The sequence below is a fragment of the Sparus aurata genome, chromosome 8, assembly GCF_900880675.1.
Source record: "Sparus aurata chromosome 8, fSpaAur1.1, whole genome shotgun sequence".
NCBI classification, from domain to species: Eukaryota; Metazoa; Chordata; class Actinopteri; order Spariformes; family Sparidae; genus Sparus; species Sparus aurata.
In genome coordinates this window covers 19,169,225-19,193,918 of record NC_044194.1, presented here as the reverse complement: position 1 = coordinate 19,193,918, position 24,694 = coordinate 19,169,225, and the positions used below count along the sequence as shown (strand labels likewise).

Genomic DNA, 24,694 nt, shown 5'->3' with positions numbered 1-24,694 from the left:
CACCATTCTATGAATATGTGGCCAGTATTAACATAGAGATTGGCTCCTGTATGTTCTGTTGTACCAGCTAAGTCCACCGTGTGAAGGGAGGGAATTCCTTAACCTAAGCATTTTCTAAAGAAAAAATAGATTTGCTCTAAGAAGACTCTCCAAAAAAACTAAAATGCATTGTGTCAGATTTTTAAAGGAGCTGATTTCATGTGATTCAAAACTATTAAAGTGTGCTACAACTACACTTGCCAATGAAACCTCTTTGAAATAAATGTTGCAGAAGTGCCCTTTTGGATGCCCTTAGAGTAGAAAAACATGTGCCATCTACAGTGGTCCAATTTTGATTAAGTCCATTTTAGCGTGCCCTTACAGTCGAGAAAATTGATTTAGTGCCCTCGCGTGTTTCTTTCTAGTGGAGAAAATACAATGCAGTGCCATGCTTGAAAAGTGTTTGCTGCACATTAACATAATACTTCAATTCAAAGTGGGAAATAAAACTTTTTGACTCCATTTCTCCATTTCTCTGTGGTTTTACTGTTGCATTAGCAACATGGCTACTGGCCAAAACAAAAACGAAAGAACTGTACTGTACGAATCCCAGTTTGACGCACTGAGAAAAGGCACTTGTGCATGAACTTGATTGTCATGGAAAATCTGACCCAAGTCATAGTTTGTATAAGTAACCAAGAGAGACGGAGAAAAAAATGTATTTACACATATTCAATGTAAATGAATATGTGTAAATTAATGTAAGTACATGAGTTGAGGAGGAAGGAGAATCTCCCTAAAACCTAGGGGGACATTCTGTTCTTCTCCACAGCTCAAACCCCTCTAAGTACAATAAGAGTGGCTGTCAGAATGAAGGCTCTCCTTCTGAATCAGACTTACAGCCACTGGTTAGATGGGTTTCCTCGCATCTCACTTTAAAAAAGGGAACAGGGCTGCCTTTGTTTCCAAGCAGCAGCAGTGCAGAGTGGGAGTGGAGGGGCGTTATCTTGACCAGAGCAGTTGTTTTAAAACTAAGAGTGTTCCTTCTCACTCAAAGAGACTGCTGCATCCCACAAACAAGCTGTGTTCAGATGCAACTTGTCTGGTTTTATTTGGACGTATTTGACAGCTGGGCTGTTTTTGCAGTCCATCTTTTGGCCGCAAATAGCCAATAGCCTAGTTCCCTGACAGCACTGACGTCTGATGTTATAACACACGTTCACTATGTGAGTGGTGTTTGTGTATGTATGGATGTGACAGGTCAGACAGACAGATTTCAAACTCAACTCAAGTTGTTATTTTCTCCACTGTAGGCCGTCTCTGTTTCACTCTCTCAGTTTTTGCATTAAGGAAGTGGGGTCATAGAACTCTGCAAAACTCTGGAGCTGTTTCCCCAAGTAACAACATCTTTGACCTGAACAGACACATCTTTCTCCTGCCAAGAGTGAATCAGAGTTTGTTTTTATTGATTTTTCTGTCCATTCATACCCATTACCCGTGCAACCTCAAGCAGAATTCACCACTTTTGTTGTAGCAAACTGGAGCAGATTTCCTCCCAGTTTCAACATAGACGGTTTATGTCACAAGTAGATTAAAAAGTAAGAAGTGCATTGGATGTGGCTTATCCCGGAATTTGCTTGAAAAGTGCTTCATTTCCTGAACAAAAAAGTTTGCAAATATGGACTATACTCACTGCGCAGAGTGACGTCCAAACAACGTCTTTTCCAAGTCATTTTTGCACGTCTAATTTTGGTCACCTCAAGGTGCAGACTGTTACTCCAGACGATGTCTTTTTTTCGACGTATACTTAACGTCCAATTATGACATCCACAGTACCACCGTACAGGAGCTATTTCTAGTCCAAATATGGTCTTTGTGGACGTCATTTCAACGTCAAATTAGAACTCATATTAGACATTGTTTTTATACTGTACTGCTTCTAGTTTCTATGCATAAATGTAGTCCCATTTCAGAAGGTGGCATGCTGTTAAAAATAATAAATCACAATCCAATCTCCAGGATTCAGTTGAGAAATACTAGTTACTAGGCTACTACTTCTTAACAGCAGGCAGCATAACCCTCAATTAAGTTTGAAAAAAACAAAGTGGTAAAATACAATAAATAAAATTACACCTCTTTGGTCTGTACTACAAAAATAGGGTTAGTCCTGAGTGACTATGTACAAACACAAGAAAAATTAAAATATAAAACAATTAAACACATATACATATATATATTTTTTTATTTTTTTATTTATTTTTTAAGTGTGAACACTGGGGTAAAAATCAAACTGAACACAGAAAAATTAAAGGGCTTACCAGATTCATCTTGTGAAAATAAACAAAAATCTGGCTTTTTTTTTCCACACATAAATGGTTAATTTTCAAACACACATTCCCTTTGTCTGTAGCCCACTGTCTCAGGTCATCTTCAAGGCTGCTGATCACTTCGGCCTCATCATCATTTGGTTCATATTCAGAGTCAGTGGACAAACAGTCCACATCAGTGTCAAAATCAAAACCATGTGATGTCTCAGGAACGCTGTCACTTGTTAAACTGCGTGGGGTCCCAGGCACACTGCTACAACTACACTGCTACAACTCCCAGCCACAACATCAATATTAATGTCAATGCTCTGATGTCCATCTTCGCTGTCATAACGTCGCCATTCTCTCATTTTCATAGCCATCTGTAGACACAGATGCAGTATAAGTCAGTTTAGTCTTATAATTTATTTGACTGGGTGTGTGCAAAGGAGCATGAGGTCACAATCTGTACCTTGTTTAGGTGGCTTCCAAAGGGCTGGAAACCCCACTCCACTTTCAAAAGAGGACCAAACACCACCTGACAAAAGGATAAGACTGATTTAGAGACACCCACCTAAAGCTTTACAATACTGAACTCAGAACTCCATTGCACTAAATTGTTATGCATTTGTTTGGAACCCCCACGTGGTTGTGTCTGAAGCTCCCCCTCCTCCCGCCTGTATATTAGTATTTTGCTTTGTTTTGTTTTGTTGTGCTGCTAGCCCCATTAGCTGTCCCGGATGTTAGCAAGTGCAGGCACGTCTCTGTCAGCAGCAGCACCGCAAAGAAAAATAACTACAGTCTGAGTGAAGCGCTGGAGCCACGGACCCATACACGGCCATCACCGACAAAAAAGCCTTGACCGGTAACTTAACAAGTATGATGGCCGTTGTGATGAGGTAGCTTTATGCTAACTTCGACGAGCGGTAGCGGTTAACATCCGCTGCTAACACCCGCTTCCCAGCTCACCACAATGGCCCTCCTGCTCGTTAACACTGGAGGCTCCTGTTGCCGACGATGGTTGGGTAACAGCCCATGGCTCAAGCGCGTCATTCTATGTATTGATTTTTCGCTGGCCTCGTTGTAAACAAAGTTGGTTGTGTTCAAAAGCTAACGTTAGCAGATGTAATGCTAATTACAGCGACAACAGATTTGAAGTAGATTAACACAACAAAGCTAAAACGGCAAACGCTATAAATGCATAAATGAACCTAAAATTAACTTATGGGTCTATAAGCTGACCAAACTTACCTGCAATTTAGTGGACGCTGATTTTCGGACTGCTGTAAGTTGTTGTATAGGTCAACGGTGCACAGAGCCGAGCGGCCAATTGCTTCAAACGAAGACAAACACCTGGGCCAATGGGAATGGCTATTAGGATGTTCGTTCTAATGACACAACGCCTCAGCCAATCAAAATGGCGTTGACTGTATGTATATATATATTTTTGTCTCAAACAGAATTACACTGTTTTAGAAAAGAAAAACAGGAAAATGTACACAAACAAAAACATTACTTTTATTCAAAAATAATGTTTAATCACAAAATAATCATGTCCATACTACTAGTACTACTCCTATAATAATAATAATAATAATAATGATAATAATAATAATAATAAATACATAAATTACTTACATCATGTCAATTCCCTGCACCTGTCTTAGACGTCCAAAAAAGTGACCTAGCCCGACGTTCAAATGTTCAACTGCATATTGACGTCCAAGTGGGGTCATGATTAGACGTCCAAATTGTGGACCTAGTTTGCACGTTGTGAAGAGGTCCAGAATTGGTCTTGGACTGATGGACGCAATATAGACATGATCTGCACGTCCATAAGACGTCTAAATGTTTAGTGGGTATATATTTGGGAATGATAGTCAAAAGATCCAGATGATACAGTAAATAAACTAGAACAGCGCTCAGTAGAGCAAATAGTCCACATCAAGTCTAATCAAATGTCATATAAAACAGATTTAACTCCAATAAATCTGGAATTATATTTTGATCTGCATGAAATTGAAGTAACTCATACAAATGTGGAAGTCTGTCGGGTAGTTTTTGTATAATCCTGCTGACAAACCAACCAACCAACAAATGGCTATAGGCAAAAGCATAACATCCTTGGTAGATTTAACGAACATTTCTTTATTCATGAAAACAACTAAAAGTTAGAGAAAATCAAATTAGCATAGTAAAATTGTGAGTGCAGGAGAGCCATCTTTATTCATGCCTTCTATATGCACGTTCAGTCTTAACAGTAAGTCAATGGTAAATTGGGATAGCAGTACTTCATTTACCTCCACCATCACATGCAACATTAAATTTCACTGCAGCCACTTTTGTTAGGAACAAGCATCCATTCATCTCCATGTCATCAAACCAGGCAGTTCACACATGTAAACTTCTTATACCTTGGAACCATCCAGCATAAATTTACACCGCATGTGCTTTCTTAGAATTGGCATGCCATGCGTTAATTGTCTGCAAAACCTGTTAAAAGGATGGTGGAGTGGGTGTGTGTGTGTGTATGTGTGTGCATGATACAAACAGGGCAGGCTCTCTTCTATTGCACCTTTGAAAGTGAAGGCAAATTGAATTTGAGGGTGTTTTGACGCATCCGCTGATAGCAGATTGCAGCTTCAAAGCAACCACATGAGTGCAGTGCAAAGTTTTTGTCTATAGAGCACTAAAATGGCAGAAGCAGATTTAGCTACTTGGAAAAATTTGCATTTATTCAGTCACCACTTTTTTCTGTTAGTGTTTAAGTCGTAATATGTTATATTATGTCAATATGTGATTGATGCAGCTTAAAGGGACAGTGTGTAATAAATCAAGTATTTAGCGTCATCTAGCTGTGAGGTTCTACATTGCAACACTCCTTTGCTCACCCCTCCCGTTCTGAAGACGTTGGAGACGTTCCGGAAACTACGGTGGCCCTGACGGACAAGAAACTCATTTTCAAAATATGGACTCTTTCCTAACAGCGTCGAGTGTTTCTACTGATTCAAGTAATGAGGTAAAGATGTAGTTAGTTATTGTTATTGTTAGTGACGAACGCTTTCGCTGAGCTCTCTCTCAGTTCCGCAGTCAAGCTGGCTCTGAGCGAAAACGCGTTCAGCCTTACTACGTAGTACGACTTAGTGCTTTGTGTCCCTCTCAGCAGTCCATAGTTTTTTTAAAACCGGAAAGACATGGTGGCCTCCATAGAGCTTGCCCGTGCTATGTATATTCAGATAGGTAATTCTTCGCTCAGGAGGATAAGTCAGATTGTTGGCAGAGGTAATTGTACACAAATGAGGACTTACTTATGAACGAAGATGTTGATTTGAGTTAATAAATTACTTAAATCGTTACACACTGTCCCTTTAACTTCTCATTTAAATAAAGATAGAAATGTTTTCATTTATATTTCAGACAGCACATGAAGCCCAAACTATGTTTTAATTGATTTCTCATGCCCCAAATGGTAAATTACAAAGATAACTGAATAAATTATCAATGAGGAGGTGACTAACTCTCAAAATGAATTAACAGCTAAATACATGATGGGGAAAACAGCTCCCCGAAAATTAATTTTTCTTTTTTCAAAACATTGATTATCACGTCCTCCTGTTTCCATGAAACAGCCACAACAATTTAAAAAAGAAACAACACAACGGAACAACAAGTTACATGACATGCTGAATTGATGCCACAGCCCCTCGTAAATGTCTTTTGGGCCTTGACACATCATGATAACTGTAAAAAAAAGGATGTTAAGTGTAGCATTAGAAGACTGTTTGTAATATTTTAGCCACCGGTTGTGAGAGATTCATTTCATAGATCTAGAATGCTTGAAATCTATTATGGACACCCATCATTTCATGTCCAACAATTCCATTCCTAGAAGCCTCTCTCATAAGGTTGAGCATTGATTGGTTTAGCTTGCAGATATCCAATAGCCTCACCAAACACTACACCATTGACCTTTCCTCCAGAATGAACCCTACGACTGCAGTAGAAAGTGATATTGAATGTTTAATGGTACGTGTAGTCAATATTCAAAAGGTACTGTATATACAGTGTCGTACTGCACATCAATGTGAGATTAATACAACTCCTTCAAAACTTAACTCTGTTACTTTCAAAATACAATTTTCTACCAAAAATCAAAGAAAGATGTTATGCAGCCAGTTGAACATGTAGAACTAACCATCACCGATGGATTCATCGAACAACTGACATGTGTCAACATGATTGACCCAGGCAACTCTGACATGCTGTGTATTCATCTTCGATTGGTTCAACATGAATAAGTCAGCTCAAGTCTCCCCCTTCTTATCATCAGCGGTTAAGTGATGGAATAGAGGTCAGCCTGTGCAGCAAGCAAGACGTGAGATGTTTCTATGCCAAAGGATAATAAGCACAGGCAATTGAGTCCCAATGTTGTCAGGGAGTCACTATCTGCCTTCCGCTGGATAACAAGAGGGGATCAGACCACCGCTCTTCAGGGGCGGCGAGGGAGGTGAGTTTAATGTCACCCTCCAAAAGCTATTTCCAAGAGCTCACCTAACATGTCCTCTTCAAGGTCAGGGGAGAAGAGGATATGACTTGGATGTGCTCATGCACTGATTGCCCACACCAATCCAATTTCCCAAATTCAGTCAGGGATACATCATCCTGAAATTGTATTCAAAAATAATGAATATCGTATTTCACCTGCTTTTCTCAATCTCCAGCCTGTCTGTTCTCACAGTCCTCAAAATTTGAATTTTATTATTGAAGTGCTATTATGATAAAAGTTATTTCAATGTCTACTGATTTATCAAAATAAAGTCACAAATGTATTCATCGGAGGAATAAAGGGTGTTACTCATGCAATGTATTTTAATCGGCTGTTCTGCTTAATGTGAACCTTTTCACACGTGAGAAACATACAGTTGTATGTGATTAACTTTTTCCAGGTATGGAAAAGAATGGAGATGTTAAATCATTAGGAATTTCACATGTGAGTCGCACAATTTATAGATATTTTCACATATGTTGGTATGTGATTATTTTTCACGTATGAATTAGGATTTCCACAAAAGCTGAATTTTTTTTTTTTTTTTCATTCAAAATATTTAACGCAGATGTTTCATAAAAACAGAATGAGGGAAATATGTGGAACCTAAAGGCCAAGATGAGCAATCTTTTGGGTAAATTGTATTCAAAATCAATGGATTGATTACCTAGCTTTCCTAACAAATCACTGAGTGCTTCTACCAATTGATGCATTAAGATGGATATTAGCTTCTTACAGATATTAGGGTAAAAGTGCGCTTGTCAGGGAGTACAGTACAACAATGCCAAAAGTACATTAGAATGTGTCACCACAGAGCACAGACACATTATTGTCGCAGTCCAAATTCTTAACTTTTCTAAACATTTATAGGGGATCTTTAAAAAAAAAAAAAAGAAGTGAGTTAGCATCACCTCAGATTATTGTTATCAGCTTTTTAGGTTTCAGTCTGAAAACTGCAGTATGGTTCACACGCACAGTGCTCAAAACCCAGAAAAGAATGGTTAGGTCTAAAGCTGTTCAAAAGCTACACAGATAAAAGAGAATAAGAACATCAGAGGCAGTACTTCCATAGCAACAGTGCCCTGTAGGCAAAAGCCTGATCACCTACCTAAACTCCAGGAAAAGACCAGAGTTAGGATATTCACTGCATTCAAGCTCGGAATGAAAAGTTCAGAGAAATAATCAGAAAATTGAATTCCATAATGAATAGGCTCTGAAGAGACACTAAATCAAACGGAAATAGGGTGCTGTCTGTTAGGTTTGGCTTAAAGCTTTATTGCATTCTGAACAAACTAGATTTAGACTTGTATTCCTTTTTTCCTGCTTCTTTGGACATTCTTAACAAAAGCAACCCACTAAAAGCCAGTTATTTAACCATCTTATTAGAGTATCTAATAACCCTGACCCTGCACAGTAATCATAAACCCTGTATTATCATCACAGCCATTCCATCTCTTTATTGTTAGATTGAAGCAATGGATCAAAAAAATCCTGAAGGTGTTTTGTACTCAGCTGAGCATTTTTTCTCTTTGTTCCTCTCCTGCAGATTATATATTTCATCTGAGCAAATGCTTTGCTAGCTGGCAAGTGAACATGTCAGATGAAAAGAAATGAGCACGCAAGAAACATTTGCAAATAAATAACCTGAGCAAAAAATGTTGACAAATGTCCAAATAGATGTGTGAAAGCAAACGTCCAATAGTGGAAGCTGTATCACTCTTTTGTGTTTGTGTGGCCAGCAGGCATTTTCTTAGTATCACTGCTACTTCTGTGTCATTACTCCTTAGAGTCACAAATGAGCTCTAAGCGTGGCACCGCCAGCAGCTAGAAGCGGGGACATGGAAATGAATATTGATATCTCTCCGTCAAGAGCGCAGGTAGACTTTCGATAACTTAGTTACACCAATTTATACCTTTCTTTCTCTTATTTTTTTCTCGAAAATCTGTTGCGAAGAGGTGTATATTTCAATCATATCACATATATAGACCTTCGAAGAGGTGTGAAGCTTGAATTAATCATCATTGCAGCTCCATCCACTGTGACCATCACCTCACACACACACATACACATCACACAATGAGTTTCATTTTGAAGGCATTGTGTTTTGCAGAATGAAAGGCTCTACATCTGTTACCTTCCCTCAGTGCTCAAAGCGCACCACACAGCACATCTGTTTAACATGCCAGCGGGGTCTGCTGCTCAAAAACGTTGTATCTCCAGTCCATGCCTTGCTACCATACTGCGACCATCCACCACTCTCTTCTTTTCATGCAGATACAAATGTTTTTGTGTCCACAGGGCTCCTGTAGGTTAACTACCTGCCTTAGGTGAAGTTGTAGTCCCACAGGCCATGCTGATGTATTACAATAATTCTGAGTCTAACATGTAAAACAAGCACAAACCAGACTAGAGAGATGTATCTTTAGGTATAGAATAACGACAGGGTCGACATCTTAACTCAATGGTTATGTGTTCATTTCTTTGTTTTGATTTGGTTTGTCTTCTAAATTGCACTTGTAATTCAACTCAGTTTCACATGCATCAACATGATTCACTTATATGTATGTGATTTACATGGTTCTTGTTCATATAATTAAATTCATTGAAATTCTGCTCGGGGCACTAACAGATCTATGACCACCACTGAATTATGTGCATAATCTGAACACACTGAGAGGCAGCCGGGTTCCGGAGAACTGATAAATACCGTGAGCACAGTTCACGATTACACTGTATGTTAAGGGGAGGATTAAATTTGGAGTTGGAAATATTTAATGGTGAATTCCTCAATGACTTGTGAAGCCTCCCTGACAGTACCACTGACAGCAGCACAATCATTTGCATTCCTGGAGGTAACACACCTGTGTTTAATCACTCATCAGCTGTCAGCAGCTCGCTGCAGATTTGGAAAGAAGACGGTAGTTAAAATGATCTTGCAGGAGACATTTTGACTTGTCAGACACAGGTGTAACTAATTACATTAATAATGGCTGCCTTCCATCTAGGTGTTCCAGTGCCAGAGCTCCGGTATTGTGCATCGTGACTCACTCATATGGCTCTCTGGCATAAGTACATTTTTAAAAAAGAGCCATGTTAATGATGTTAGTTACACCAGTGCTTTTCTTGCTGTGATGAGTCAAAATGTCTACCATGAGAAAAGGTATGTTACAAGTATTTCTCCACAGTGGAGAAAGGTCTTGCTGCACCAACTATCATTATGGTATGAAGGGGAAAAAAAAAACTGGCTTGTTTGGATTTCTGTAGACCAATCATAAACTTTGTGGGGGCACTAAACTCAGCAGGCCAGTCTGTGGCTTAAAATACTTATATATCCTCAAAAGCAAAAGTCACAGCTACTAGCTTTATTTAGTTCACACAAATAGCAACCAGATTGGAGTTAGACTAACTTGCCATTTTCAGTGTATAGGTTGCTAGTGCAGAGGTTGTCATCTTCCATAGCGACAGCTCTGTTTCAGCGGAGCTCTGTTTCAGCTCTGGAGGATGAATGACCCCAAGAGGAACCACAGAAGAGCAGGAGAGAGGCCGAAGGGGTCGATGTGTTTACCCGCAAAACTACAGCTCATATACTGCTGTGTGAAATCCAAACGAAAAATAGACATTACCAGATCTACTTTATGAGTTAACAGTTCATACATTTAACCAACCAATCCCAGGTGGGTAGGGCAGGTCTTTCAACAACTGTTAACCTCACATCAGCCAAGGTCATTTGAAAAATACTAATTGAATTGAAACATTAAAATAATTCCCACGCACAGATTTTAACCATGTTCAAATCAGATTTGTTATCAGTAGCCATTTGCCAAAATACTGTACAGTGTTTGTTACAAATACATATGACCTCTTTTGAAGAACAGTAGCTGTTTGTTTTTCTCTGTCTTTTTGTTTTCACTTATGCCTATGTGCTTATTTTGAGAGCAAAACAACACCACTAACTGAAAATAAGATGTAAGACAGCTGGAATTACCAATATTGAGCGTCGCAGTGGCATAATGACACAGGCAGCCACTGGGTTGTCCAGTTATGTGGACATGTGAAACTTTTGCCAACACTACTGTACCTTCCAGTGCACATAATCTAAATGCAGCAAAAACCATAATTCTCATGCACTGAGGGATGCCATCACAGGTTTGTGTTGGTTTCTATTCATCCTTCCTCCAGTCAACCTCCTACCACCTTCAATCTTTTTTCAACTGAATGTTTTTATTTGAGAATCAAGGTTGCGTGCACAACATCAAGCTCTGTTCTGTAGCATATTCCCTGCATGTTGGGCAGCCATGCATGTGTGCACATGTGTTTTATTCTTCTTATCTGTGCGGTAAAACACACACTTTTTAGCAGCAGATTTATTTTTGTGCCTGGTTGTGCTCACATAACACACCTGAGCAATCTCTCTCTTGGGACAGCTAACAATAGGGCAGTCAACTATGCCTAAAGTGAATTAAACCACTCCATTAATTCATGAACCCAAAGTGATTCAATTCTGTTTTCATGTAACACCAGAGAGACAGACTATGTTGATTGTTGATATTCTGGCCTTGTCTGTCATGGTCCTAGATTTTTTAGTTCAGTGTATTTCCTGTTTTATGTTGAAAGTTTATCCCCATGTGTCTACTTCTTTTTTTTGTATAAGTCTGTGTTTGTTACTCTGCATTCCCGTGTCTGTTCCCTGGTCCTTGTGTGTTTCCTGTGCCGACACAGGCAGGTAGGTTGAACAACAAAAGGGTGAGCTTTTGATAATGACAGCTGAATTCCAGAGTCCAAAATGCAGGTAATTAAAAGGCATGGCAACAATGAGGCAACAAGGTGAATCCCCAAAACTGAACAGAAATACAAAAAGGGAGGACAAACCATTAAGGCTTGGGGATGACACTCAAGGACCGGAGACCAGAAACAGGAATGCAGATAAAAACAGATGAATCAACAAGGAGTGAAGGAAGAACAGATTTAAATATGCAAAGACAGGAAGCCGACAAATGAGGATAAACATTCAACATCGAAGAGGAAATCAGCTGAACTAACACATAGGACCATGACATCGGCTGGACAATTAAGTTGCCAAATAACATGGCATTGCAGGTTTCGTGCTTCGAATTGTGGTTGGACATCAGGCTAAACTATTTCCTGATAATATTAAAAATCTGTGCGCAGTAATATAGAAAACTGATGATGATATGAGGTTAGTCTTAATCAAATCGAATCGCGACATCAGTTAAGATTCTCACCCTTGTACATAAACTAGAGAATTGTAAGTACACTGAACATGTATTTATTCCAGCATCAACTCCAGCATCTCACTTCCCATTTTCCCCCAAAAATGGTATGTGGACCCACTCTCAGCTTCAATTACTGGAGAAAATCCCCTCTGCCAGAGAGCGCCGGAGAGCACTGTCGGAGCTCCTCGTTGCGTAGCTGGTGTGCATCGGTCATTAGCTTCCCACTGGGTGCAGCAGCACGCATGGTCTCCCAAGCAGCCAGACAACTCCACATCCTCCACCCCTCAGTAAGCACCTCTCCACACACCACGCCAAGTCCCTGCAGAACTCATGTATTAAATCCAGCATATTAAATCGCCGCCTATGGAAACAAACCTGAGGCTCGATGGCTCTCCTGCTAAGGTTTTTAGCACCAAAATCAACTACACGTTAACAGAAGGTTGTTTGTTATTAGGTGTTAGTGCTGTTCTAACAGTAATGAATGAAATTTAGCCCCTCTCTAAAGCTGTGTGATTCCATTTTCTGTGTTTGCAGTGGGATGAAAGTTTGAATAGTTTTTCCCCTGCCAGTTGGCTCCCCGGTGTTATCTGAAATTCCAGACAGAAGATTGCATCAGCATATTCAACAAAACCAGAGAATGTGGGAAATAAGGCCTGTACAAACTGACTTTCTTGTGAAGTGGTGTTGGATTTAATAAAACCTTTTCGTTGTCAAGAGTGAGGTCAGGGACGCTGTATGGACCCAATAACGTTTTTTTTTCCTTTAATATGTTGAAACCATGTTCGATGCAGGAGCAGCAAGAGTCTTTCTCTTCTCTGTGACATCTCATAGTTTGATTCTGTTCTCACTCCGCTTGAGGATTGCCGGGGGAATTGATTAATATTCATTCTCATTTGATATTCATGAAGAGAATCAACACTGTGTTTGTCTGAAATTCAAGAGGGAACACTGAACATATGAAACAACAATGCAAAATTAGGACAACACAATGGGAGAAATACACACTAAATACATTTATCTTGGCATCTCTGAGGCTTTTGTTTATAATAAATGTAAAATCATATCTTACGTGGCCAGCTTGAGGCAAAGGACACAAAAAAGCGCTTACCTGACTCACACACGGAGATATAGCGTTTATCTACCATAAATGACTGCTCCACTATAAAGCCTTTTATGCAGCTCTGTCATTTTTGTTTTGCCTTATATCGTGTAAACATGTTTCTGATGCATAATGGATGAGAGAGTGTAAGGGTGAAGGTAATGCAGTTTTTTGTACTCTTAATTGCGTATGTCAAGAGGTCATTTTTTCAATTTGAATACCGGGTTGAATACCCATTCCAGGGTAGTGAATGTCACAATTTGAATGGTTATGGTACTAATTCAAGTTGAGAGAGCGTCCTGGAAAACCATACAGAAAACTTCAACTTAATCTGACCTCTTGACCTTGATATTATAATTATTCTTATAATATTTTTATTATTATTATATAATCACTAAAATCACTGTCAAATCACTGAGTCTTTGAGTTCCTGTTAGCTTTAAAAGGCCCTTTAATGTCAATAGCGGGAGCATGTCTTCTTCAGTAGACTTAGAGTTTTCCTTGGCTATGAGGATAAAGGACAGGAAAGCAGAAATGTATCATTTAAAATGCTGATGTTAATATAATTTATACATGTCATTTCTAGGTTTTTTTTTACTATATAAAACATTTTTCTGAGTAGCTGTATGCCTCTGTTAACATCAAAACAATTATTACGCTTTAAAAATAAATTGCGTCAGGGAATATGAGCAGGGATGCCAAATCACACAGCCACAAATTTAATGAGGCGACTGTTTAAACCATTATTGAATAACTATTAGCGACAAGATGCATCCCGATTATTCTGTTTCAGGAGATTGATTGAAAGACTGATCAAAGGATGATGGAAACTATTCTGAGTCTTGACTCAGTTATAAGGAATAGTCCAATCAGTCATGATCAGGATAAACTTATCAACTCTGCTGATGTTGGAACCTTTCACCACCCTCAGGCAGCTCGTTGTCAATTGGGGTCAGTTCCAGCCTGAATGATTAAAACTGAAAATACCTCTAAACCAAAATGTGAAAAAAGTAATTAATGGGGAACCAGAATGTGCTTGTACACAGCTGGTGATTACCCTGTGTTAAAATACAAAGATCCTGTTACGGGAAAGTATTGTCCCCCATGAAGGAATGTGACAGTGGCGTATTGTCGCCCAGTATCATTTAAAAAGTATCATCATTTGATTTAGTTTGTGCTCTCGTTCATTTGGTCAGAGTACAATCCATTCATTTTGAATGTAGGAAACTAATCTATCTAGCCTGTAAAGCTTCGGCTGCAGGCTGTTGGATTTTATAGCCTCTCTCCTCCCCTGTGAGGAGATCACAACGCTCCGTGAGAACACAAGATATTGCCTGCGGTGTGCACTTCCAAGTTCAGTATACTAACCAAACTGAGTAATGATCAGCCCCTCGAACGAAACAAATGGGGGACGTTTTTTGCAGTTTAAATGGTTGTTTTTCCAAATGTATAACAATATTAATGAAATTGTCACCTCTGGGCTTGTAATACTGTTGTTCATACCACCACTTTTAATAGGTTTGTTGTACTTGTGTATCCAATAAGTGGAATCAGCCCTTTGCTCAATGTGCCGCAGCCTTAAGCTAGATGCGCTGTATAAACAACAGCATAATGAAGAACATCTGCTGCTGAATGCCTCCATCCCACCTTGATAGATCAGGAGCAGGCAAACGAGAATAAATTGATGAAATGTATTTATATCATCGGGCAGATATTCCAACGTGAGGTTTACACTTCACTCTCACACACTTTGTTGTCCCCAAACATATTACAGATTTATACATTACCGCCCCCACCCTCTCTCTCATGCGCACGCACAGATGCGCGCAAATCGTGAATGAGATGGAGCGCAGGAACATTACATGTGGCCATTGTGTTCCTGACTGAGGAATTAAGAGTATCTATTTTACAGGCCAGCTTTAGTGTCCATGCAGTGATATTGATGCAATGTGGACATACAACCACCGAAGGGATTAACGTTTTGACCATAGCATCTGTCAGTGCATCAAAGGTCCAGTGTGTAGAATCAAAGGGGATTTAGGGGGATCTATGGGTGGGAATGAAATGTATAATTAATAATTGCATTTGTATTAGTGTATAATACCCTGGGACTAAGGATCAGTGTGTAAAATTACCTGAGTTTTTTTTTTATCCAATGGCACAATATTTTGCCTGCTATACAGAGGGCACATTATTCAGATTGTAAGAAGCGCCAACATGCTGCTGGTGGGTTCACAACTGCTTTAATGATTAGAAAGGCTGCTTTTTATTCATTTTAAATGTTTCCATGTGTGTAGTCATGCCACCACAGCAAATCTCGGGGCACATTTTAGCTGCAAAACTAAATATCTGTAGTTATAAACCTGCCAGGAAAGAGGAAACTCTCCAGAGGAAACATTAAACTTCGCTTCTGAAACAGATATTTTCAGACGGTACCGATGGAATTCAGAATTTACCAGGAAGACAACTGCAATATCCTGTCGTCATGTAATGAGATTTAAATGGCCGATAAAGTCAAGCACCCATTTGTGCGTCACTATTACAAACACAGGGATGCAGCAGCGATCTTGCTCCTCAAATTGTGGTGATTTGGATGAAGCAGACCATCCACCAGCCAAGGACCACACAGCTTTCCTCCAGCGAAGAGCAGTGCTGCTGTTTAAATAACAATGCACCCATTGTGTTAAGTTTGTGTCGACAAATTTTTGCAAGCTCTGAATTTTGAATAAGGTTTTTATTAATGGGGGCCGCACCGGCAAGCATTCAATAATATACCCCCGACTTGTTTTCAATTGATTAAATTTCCGTCTCTCTAAAAGTACGAGGAATATATTCATTTCACTGCTTATGTGATGGCAGCCATCCAACTCAGAGCTATAAAACTGCACTGCTTCATTTGATACCGCTGTATTAGGAGCAGGGATTTCAACTATAGTGGATGCTAGTAACTGAGAGCAAGCAGCTTCCTGAAGACTTCACACCAAGGTGATGGGCAATTTCCCATTTGTTTCTTTTCAAACACCTCAGGCACAAAACAAATGTTGTGTGTCAGTGAGAATAGGAGATTGATTTGATGCCGGGACAAAACAATCCATTAATGGAAGTCATAAATGCTGAGCAGTTGAGTGAAACTTCCATGTGAATGAAAAAAAAAAAACAAACAAATGGGGAAAGACGGGGAACATATAAGTCTGTGATTTTTCCAGCTGTGGTAAACAATTGAACAACAGAATGTGTCGAAATGTTAGCAGAGCTGGTCGTGCCACCAACAGGGGAATCATTCACTTGACCTTTATTGAATACTTAGCACTCAGACTAATGGATTCGGTTGCACCTTGAAAATAATTCACACTTTGTGCATCATATTTACTGCATCCCAGACTTCCCTGCATAATGAGCACTTTTCACAAAAGTGTGACCCAAAAAAATCAATTTAAAAAATGTAATAGTGTGCTTTTGTAATTCACATAAACTTGTGCGTAATGTATGTATTCATCATCCTGCTACATTTAAGCCCCAGACAAACTTGTGGCATTCATTAAACTTTGCCTAATTGCCTTCCTTTGTGTTGAATGTTTCTAAATGTGTATTTTCCCCACTAGTGAGTCTGGGGAAATGAAGAAATTTAAAACTTCTCAAGCAGAATTCACGAGCAATCATCCTCCTCGGCTCACAGATGTGGCCTCGGTCTCATTAGTGATTCTCTCGAGGTCATCTTGACGAAGTTCCTCATATGACCCTCTGTGTTTTTTTACATTACGTATTAATAGGAATTTCATGTATTAACGGCCACGAGCAAACAGTACATAAGGCCACCCGGACTATTCACAATATGTCATTTCACAGAAAGCTCACACTCACTTCCACTAAAATATTGCATGGGTATTTGTAATCATTTCAGGCAGGAATATATATTCTGTTTGATGAGATTCCACTGTGGACGATGCACATCAGCGCATAAGCTGGCAATCTTACAGGGACTCCTCGCTATTTTAAGACCTGCAAATCAATTTTTCATAAGTTGTTCACTATGTGTGTTGTCTGGTTTTCCCATCATGGTGGTTTGCAGTGGTGCAAACACACTTACAGTACACGGGGGAAGGGGCAAAAGAACAGGACCATGATATACATTATGAGACCGGAATTGAAATTCTCAATTTTCGTGACATCAGTTGAGTGACAACTGAGAGTGGGTGCTGTGAGGAGATGAGCTGTCGTCAGTGCGCTGCTAGCTGCCAAATGTCACTTAGCTTGCCAATACTCGTCATGTTCTGTGTTTCTTTATTCAAATATTCACAGATATTAGTGTATTATTATATTAGTTTAAAGCGGTCAGAAATTATCAGCAGAATGTGAAGAGACACAGCTTTGACATCATGTCATAAACATCTGTGTATTCTGTTGCAGAGACATTTACTGATTTTAAAATGCTAACCAGCAACCTTAGGCATACCACTTGAGTCTTGAAAGAAAATTTGGCGTAGTGGCCAAAATCATTTAATTACAACAGTACCTGATGCACACTGACTTGTTGATGAATCACGCCATTCAGTCCAATAAAAATGTTAAAGTCTAGAAGTCTCATTGTATCCCCATTCAAGTTAGCAGAGAGCAAAAACAGGAAGTTAGCTGCTTGACCATAGGAAGTCTCTGGTGTGCTTGATGGGCTCCACTATACAGAAGCTATGCAGGAGATCTGGGTAACTTAATAGCCAGAAAGTTTAAATATTTTAGATATTGTACCACTGAGCAATTTCCATGGGATTGAACAGAACCTCACCTCTGATGTAGTATTCAGATTAACACATCCACAGCCTGGCCTCAAGTCTGACCAACCGATCCTGTAGCAAAACTTAATTCAGCAGTGACAGAAATAGAAGTAAAACTAGAATTATCGTTGCCGTTGCTTTCCACTGCTGGAGACAACTGTTGCTCGTAAAAGAATGAAGCTTCAGCTGAACTTGCAATGTTTCTTTTAAACTGGTAAGTAAACAGCTGCCAGGTTTGGCCACTTAGCAACTGCTCATAAAGGTGGCTGATTGTAAACTGACAGTATGAATAGATTTAAATAGGAAGTGTGCATTTCCTTATTCCTTACAGGAGAGGTGGACACCCAGCTTTCTGTTGATATCTTCAGTCAACATTCAGCAGGACGCATGTTGCAGTTATGCATGTTTTGTAGTAGGGAAGTGGAGGCCAAATAGCCAAGGTTGCTAGCATTAGTGCCGACTGCTAAACTGTCATTTCAGTATCTGATGACCATGAATGGGAATCTCCTAAAAATGTAAAGCTGTGTTTGTGGAGCCTTATAGGAAGGAAGGTCTCCATCTAACAACAGCCATATCAGCGCTTGGTAACCTATTGTACAGGTTTTTTTGCATTTTCACCTTTATTGGACACCTGACACTGACGTCCTACAGACAGGACACACTGGGACAGGAAGAGAGAGGACCTCCACCACATCGCACATACCAGTTATATGGTACATGTCCACACCACTAGGACACCAGGGCCCTGTTTGTTCTCTGCCTGTAAGTACACAAGTAATAATATAAGCCAGGTAAATGCAGTCTAATATATTTTCATCCAGGGCTATAAAGGAATTGTGTTGTTTCTTGCATTTTGCAATATGGTGACAGAAACAGTGCCAGGAGCTCTAGGTTATCTGTCCATTTATTTTCTTTCTGTGCTACAGGACATAAGGCACCGGGCTGCATGACTCTTGTTCGTTGAAGTTTTATCCTCTACTGCTAATCCTCTGACATGCCGACGGAGGTTTTCAACCAGAATGTTTCGTCAGTTGTTTACTTTATTATAATAAATACTTTTAATTTACTACCATCCACTGCGTCCATTCCCATATTTGTCATGGCCTAGGAGCCGGGTTATGACACCTTATTCTGGTTGTTTAAGCAGCGAGCATGAGAATTCATGGGATAAAACACATATATCAGACAGGTTAAAGATTAATGGATCCTCATGAGATTATCATTATGACAGCCAAGTACATTTGTTGTTTGGTGTAGCTATAAATCTATGCATTTAAAAATAATAATAATAACAGTAAGTAGCGTGCGACAATGGGCAGAATTAAAGAGATGATGTACACAATGCCTCCAAGACGGGCACTAGAATTATTCAAGCATTCAATAAACAAACATGAAATTTAAATCAAATGGAGCAATTTACAATGAAAGTGGCATTTTCAATACGTAGATGCCAAAATGGGACTCTCACATAACCATGAGATCAGTGGTGCAGCTGTCACTGGCACAGGGTTAAAACTACCTTGCTCCTTTCCAGCTGTGTCTGTACCTTCATCACAAGTGAGATGCGTTCATAAAAGCACAACGTAACGTACAACCGCAGCTCCAAAGAGAAAGACATCAGTCATAAGGCACTGAGCAAGAATACTGCACACAGATGTAGGAGCGTTTATCCTCAGGTTCCAAAGACCGCCATCCTCATTGTAAAGTAGGCCATTTAAAAAAAAAAAAGAGGCCAACAGCTGAATAGCCTGTGGCTGAACACCAAGCACACGGTGGGACTGCACTTTGTGCTGCAGGAGGAGGGACAGGGAGGGAGCATGATCGCTCAGTGTGCCACTTGCTCACACACGAGTAGCAGATTTAAAACCCTGCTGAGTACTATTCCCCAATATTGTGTGTAATATAAGATGGGAAGGAGGGTTCTGAATTAGTAGTTTTACATCAATAATAAAAAGATCAACAGTAGCAAAGGTAAAAGCTCTGCCGAAAGTATAGCTATATAACAGTCAGTAATAATATTACATTTGCAGAGCTAGCTCGGCTTCAGGGGTGTTTTGCTCATAAGATACTCCTGTGATTAAAAAATAAATAGAGGCATGGTCAAAATCCAAAAAATTTTAAAGCTAAGAAATGTCTTTTCTTTTACTTTGTTCAGAGGTTTCAGAGACTTTCAACCCACTTGCCAGAATAAATGTTAAATTACATTTTTTCTGTAAAACCTCAGACAAGCTGACTGTTTCTTAATGTTGCAACTTAACATATATTAATGTTCATTTTTTTTATTATTTCTCACTCGTCACAATGTTGTGATTACGCTCGACGCACTTGGTTACAGTTAGGAAAACCTCATGGTTTAGCTTAAAATACCTCTTTAGGTCCACCAACATGGCTGTAAATCTCCCGATTTTCTTAAAAAAATATATCCTGCTTTGGTCGCCACAAACACAGCTGGAGATGGCCAGACTTACCATCAAAAATATCCAGTTTTGGTAGCCCCAAACATGGGTGGAAATATCCCCAGATCTCTCTAAAGTCATACATTGGTTTCACATTTACTGTATAGATGCCACAGCGCAGATTCAAACTGCTGTGGTCTGAAAACACATCACCACCCCCTCTGCCTCCTGATGTAACAGTAAAATAAACATGTAATGTGAATATATGTTAGGTATGCAATATGTTAAGCGCCTTAAACGTTAACTAAACATTAACTAAACATTATATCCGTCCAGCTCATGTATCTTTAGTGACATAAATATGTGTTACCACCTTCCTTTCAGCTGCTACTGCTGCAGTTTGCTTCTTTTAGTAAGCTAGTGAGATGGCCCTACAGTGCTGAACTCAAACAGGCTAAGGCAGCGACAAGTAACTGGTTTCTTTACATAGCCATGGAAGAGGGGAGAATGATCTCCCCCTGCATTGGCTTTTATCTTTTCATGTGACTCAGATTGGTTAAAAGATTCGCAGGTACCCAAAGACGGAGGTATAAATGATTTGGGAATATCCAGAAACAAAAAAAGGAAATTTGCTGATTGGTTTCGGAACAAACACAGGAAGAAGGGGGATAAACCAATGTAGTAAAGTGCTTAAGGGAAATGTTAAACCTTAATTATGAGTACTAAAGCAAGGTGGGCTTCCTGCTTTAACTTCAACTTTACAGTGGCTTCATTTGCTTGGATTGCATTCAGCAAAAAACCTGCTCTCACTCAGCCGCTGGTATAGCAATCTTAATATTTGACTTTCCTGAGGTTTAAAAAATCACACACGCCGCTGGTGAGTGGGCGAGGATTATATCCAGCCTTGTATTTATCATAATCCATTACATGTCAGGCACACTAGCTGCAGCAGTATTGTAGTCAGCGGGGAGAATGTAATGCTGTCCTGTCCTTGTAGTTTGTTTAAAATCAAATTCATGGATCCAAAAAAGCCAAAAATAAAACACACTTTCTATTACTTAGTTCAGTGGTTCCCAACCTGGGGGCCGCGCCCCCCCTATCAAATCAACCTTTATTTATATGGCGCTTTTCATACAGAAAAGTATTGCAAAGTGTCTTACAGAGATGTACAGACAGCAGAAAAAGAGAAACATCAAATAAAATCAGGAGAAGAAAATTAAAAGAACCCAACCCTCCCACCCCCACAGTCACGCACAGAGACATACACAAATATATACACACTCATACACACACTCACATACACGCACACAGACACACACACTCACACCTACACAAACATTAGCTGTCACCACAGAGACATGGCTGGGCAGCGAGACCTGAGGCGCAGAGGAAGCTACCTTTGGGGGGGGCCAACCACACTGGGAGAGATCCCAGTCCAAGGCCGCAGGGAGCGCCACCACAGAGACCACCCCAACCCGGGCGGACAGGAGGCCCTGCACCAAGGTGCAGAGCCCTCTAGTCACCCGGGCCAGAACTGTCCACAGGACAGCACCCCCCGCGGCCAGACCAGAGACAACTCCCAATCTGGCAGGCCCCCATGAGGAAACACTGGATATTAAAAACTGAAAGACTAAAACAGTAAAGGGTTAAAGTATGGAGGCTAAAAACACGAGGGACTAAAACATAAAAGCATAGAGGCTAAAAACACGAGGGATTAAAACGTAAAAGCATAAGAGCCGAAGACATGAGAGGGGGGCGCCAGAGATCGCAGGGGGGCGCACAACTTTGTCTGCTCTGAGGTTGTGAGGTTAAAGTTATATTTGTGCAACCCTCTGAGGTCAACTGACGCGCCGGTACGTCAAAATCACGTGAGCTATTTAAGATGATGTAGCAGCAAGACGGAGCCTCAGTGAGTCTCGGTCCGACGTATGTGTTGGAGCAGCCTTCAAACTGTGTACCAGTTTTTAAATTGTGTTGATAGGCCAAGTAATACCGGACTTATGATAAATAGTGTACGGCACGCTTTTTCGTTAACATTACTTGCGGGTTTGGTGCAGGAAGAGACGGTCAACACGGACTTCTCTCACGAAAGTGTCGGCAAGCAGGAAAAGTTTGCGAGTGAAAAAACACATTCCTATTGGTGGAAAAAGGCACCACACCAGCCAATCATAAAATTACATGGCAAGACACGCGATTTGGTTGCTGGGGGACAGGAGGATGTTGTGGACGGACCGACAGTGACGGTGAGAGAGTTGAGAGATGTGTGTCAAAATGAAAAAATAACTGTACAGTCACACATGTGAAGTTGTGCTGAAAATAATGACACCAAACAAGGCAAGGTAAATAGTTTTTAAGGTGAAATATAATGGTAAAATCAAAAATAGTCAAAATAGCCAATTATACCCTGGACTGCATAAAATCCCAGTAACACACCCAATCAAAACTCTCTATAATCCAAATTGAAACATATTTCATGGTCCACATTTAAATTAATTAAGCTATTTATTACCAACACCTCTATGAGGTAGGCCTATTCTGGTCATGTGTGTGTGTTTGTGTTTGTGTGTGATACACCTGATGACACAAAAAGGAAGAAATGTATCTATATAGATTGTAAAACTAGGAGAATATAGCTGTTGTTTATTTTTGCAAATAAAAGTTTGTAATTAACCACTTTATTCTTTTAGTGTATGCAGGTTGGGGGGGCCTGGCTTGTCTTGGACACAGGCAAGGGGGGCTTCAAGGAAAAAAGGTTGGGAACCACTGACTTAGTTGGTAAGTGTTTTGGGAGCTGTAGCTATATAAAAAGTTTTTTATAGTAACTTTCTGCCAACCCAAAGGTAGAATGACTACTATGCTGAGTGCTGTACTTTTTGCTCACTCTGAGCCAAAAAAGGTGATAATCCCAACTGTTTTCAGACCTAAAACAGAGCAACAATGGAGTTAACCATATTTAAAAATTAAAAACGTTTTTTTGTGTCTCTGGGAACGTCTGTGGTTTATCAAGATGCACCTTTAATGAAAGAGCCTTTCACCAAATATTGAAAATCTCCACAATGAGAGGAACCGCTTTGCTCTTCTATCTCGGGAGTGCGACGGTGGGCTATTGTCCTTGCTTTTATGTTTGGTGCATGCCTTTTAATAATAGGTTTTTTCTAATGTGAAAAGAAGTTATCTCTCAACAGCAGAATGTCTCTCTTGGGCACAGTTGTGCCCCAGGAGGAAAAACACAAAACAGAAAAAACAAAAACCTCACACACACATTGATAAGCAAAATTTTCATTGTTTAAAAAAAAGTTATCGTCCTGCCCCAGCAGCAAGGCAGATTTCAGCAAATGTATTTCACTAATGGCTCAAAAATGCTTTGCTCATAATAAATCTCCTTTTTTTTCCAATAAAGTGTGTATTACAAGCGGCTGTGCCTGTGAGAATGTATTAAAATAATGTCACCTAGTTTGCTCAAATAATGTTCTTGTGGTTTTTATTCTTTGTCTTACTTCTAACTGCTTCTATCTGCTCCTTTTCCTTTCATTCCCTTTTCTCTCTCTCTCTTACATGATGGTTTTAGGCTCACAGCAACACTGTCAGGTCTCCATGACTCTAAATCTCACATGGCTTAACGCTGCCTGCTTATAACACAGGGGAATCTGGGAGCTGAGGCTTATTGTGCGTTTACATCTGTGCAGTGAGTGGGTCTGTAGATGTGCATCAGTGACATGCCCGTGCCGCAATGATAACAAAGAAAACTTAATAAGACATGGTACTAATTTGAGTGTTAAAAGCCCTATGTAGGACTATTACGTAGGTCTTAACATTATGAGTTCTGTTACAATAATATTTAAATGCTCATTTGATGGCTTTTATAGGCGCTCCTCGAAGAGCGTTCATTATGTTGTTACTCTCAAGATAAAAATAAAGATGAACATGAATAATATGAGCAGAGACTTTAAAAAAAAAAAAAAAGAGTGATGCTTTCGTTCAGCCCTTTATTGGATCTTGAAGAGTGCAGCCTCACAGCGAGACACGATGAATGTGCCAATATAAAAGATTGTGCAAGTTTTTTTTTTCTCTCTTTGTTTTCTGTTGTGATTTGGCACCACCACAGTTACCAATTACACCGCCATGTTACATTTGGACAGTTGTGCAGGTGCAGTTGTGATGATTACACTACTTCTGATCAAAACCCAGCAAGTTTCCAGCTTTGCTTACATAGCCAGACACCAAGCAAGTGCAACAACAAAAAAAAAAGAGACAATGCAAGCCGACAAATATTTTTTTTTTACCAACACCAAAAAAAGGCCAGCTTGGCGCCTGTCTTGCAAGCCTTTTTATTTTCAAAAAGCTACTGCCAAGCACTAAAATCC

The 24,694-nt window shown here is 39.8% G+C and overlaps 1 long non-coding RNA gene across 1 annotated transcript; it reads right to left on the bottom strand.

Annotated features, from left to right (window-relative positions):
* Positions 1 to 2,340: 2,340 nt before the first annotated feature.
* On the bottom strand, positions 2,341 to 3,654 carry LOC115587262 (uncharacterized). The gene is made up of 3 exons (XR_003984994.1): positions 3,537 to 3,654; positions 2,758 to 2,823; positions 2,341 to 2,668 (listed from the first exon to the last, which is right to left on the bottom strand). It is a non-coding gene; the product is annotated as an uncharacterized LOC115587262 (long non-coding RNA).
* Between the last annotated feature and the right edge of the window lie 21,040 nt (positions 3,655 to 24,694).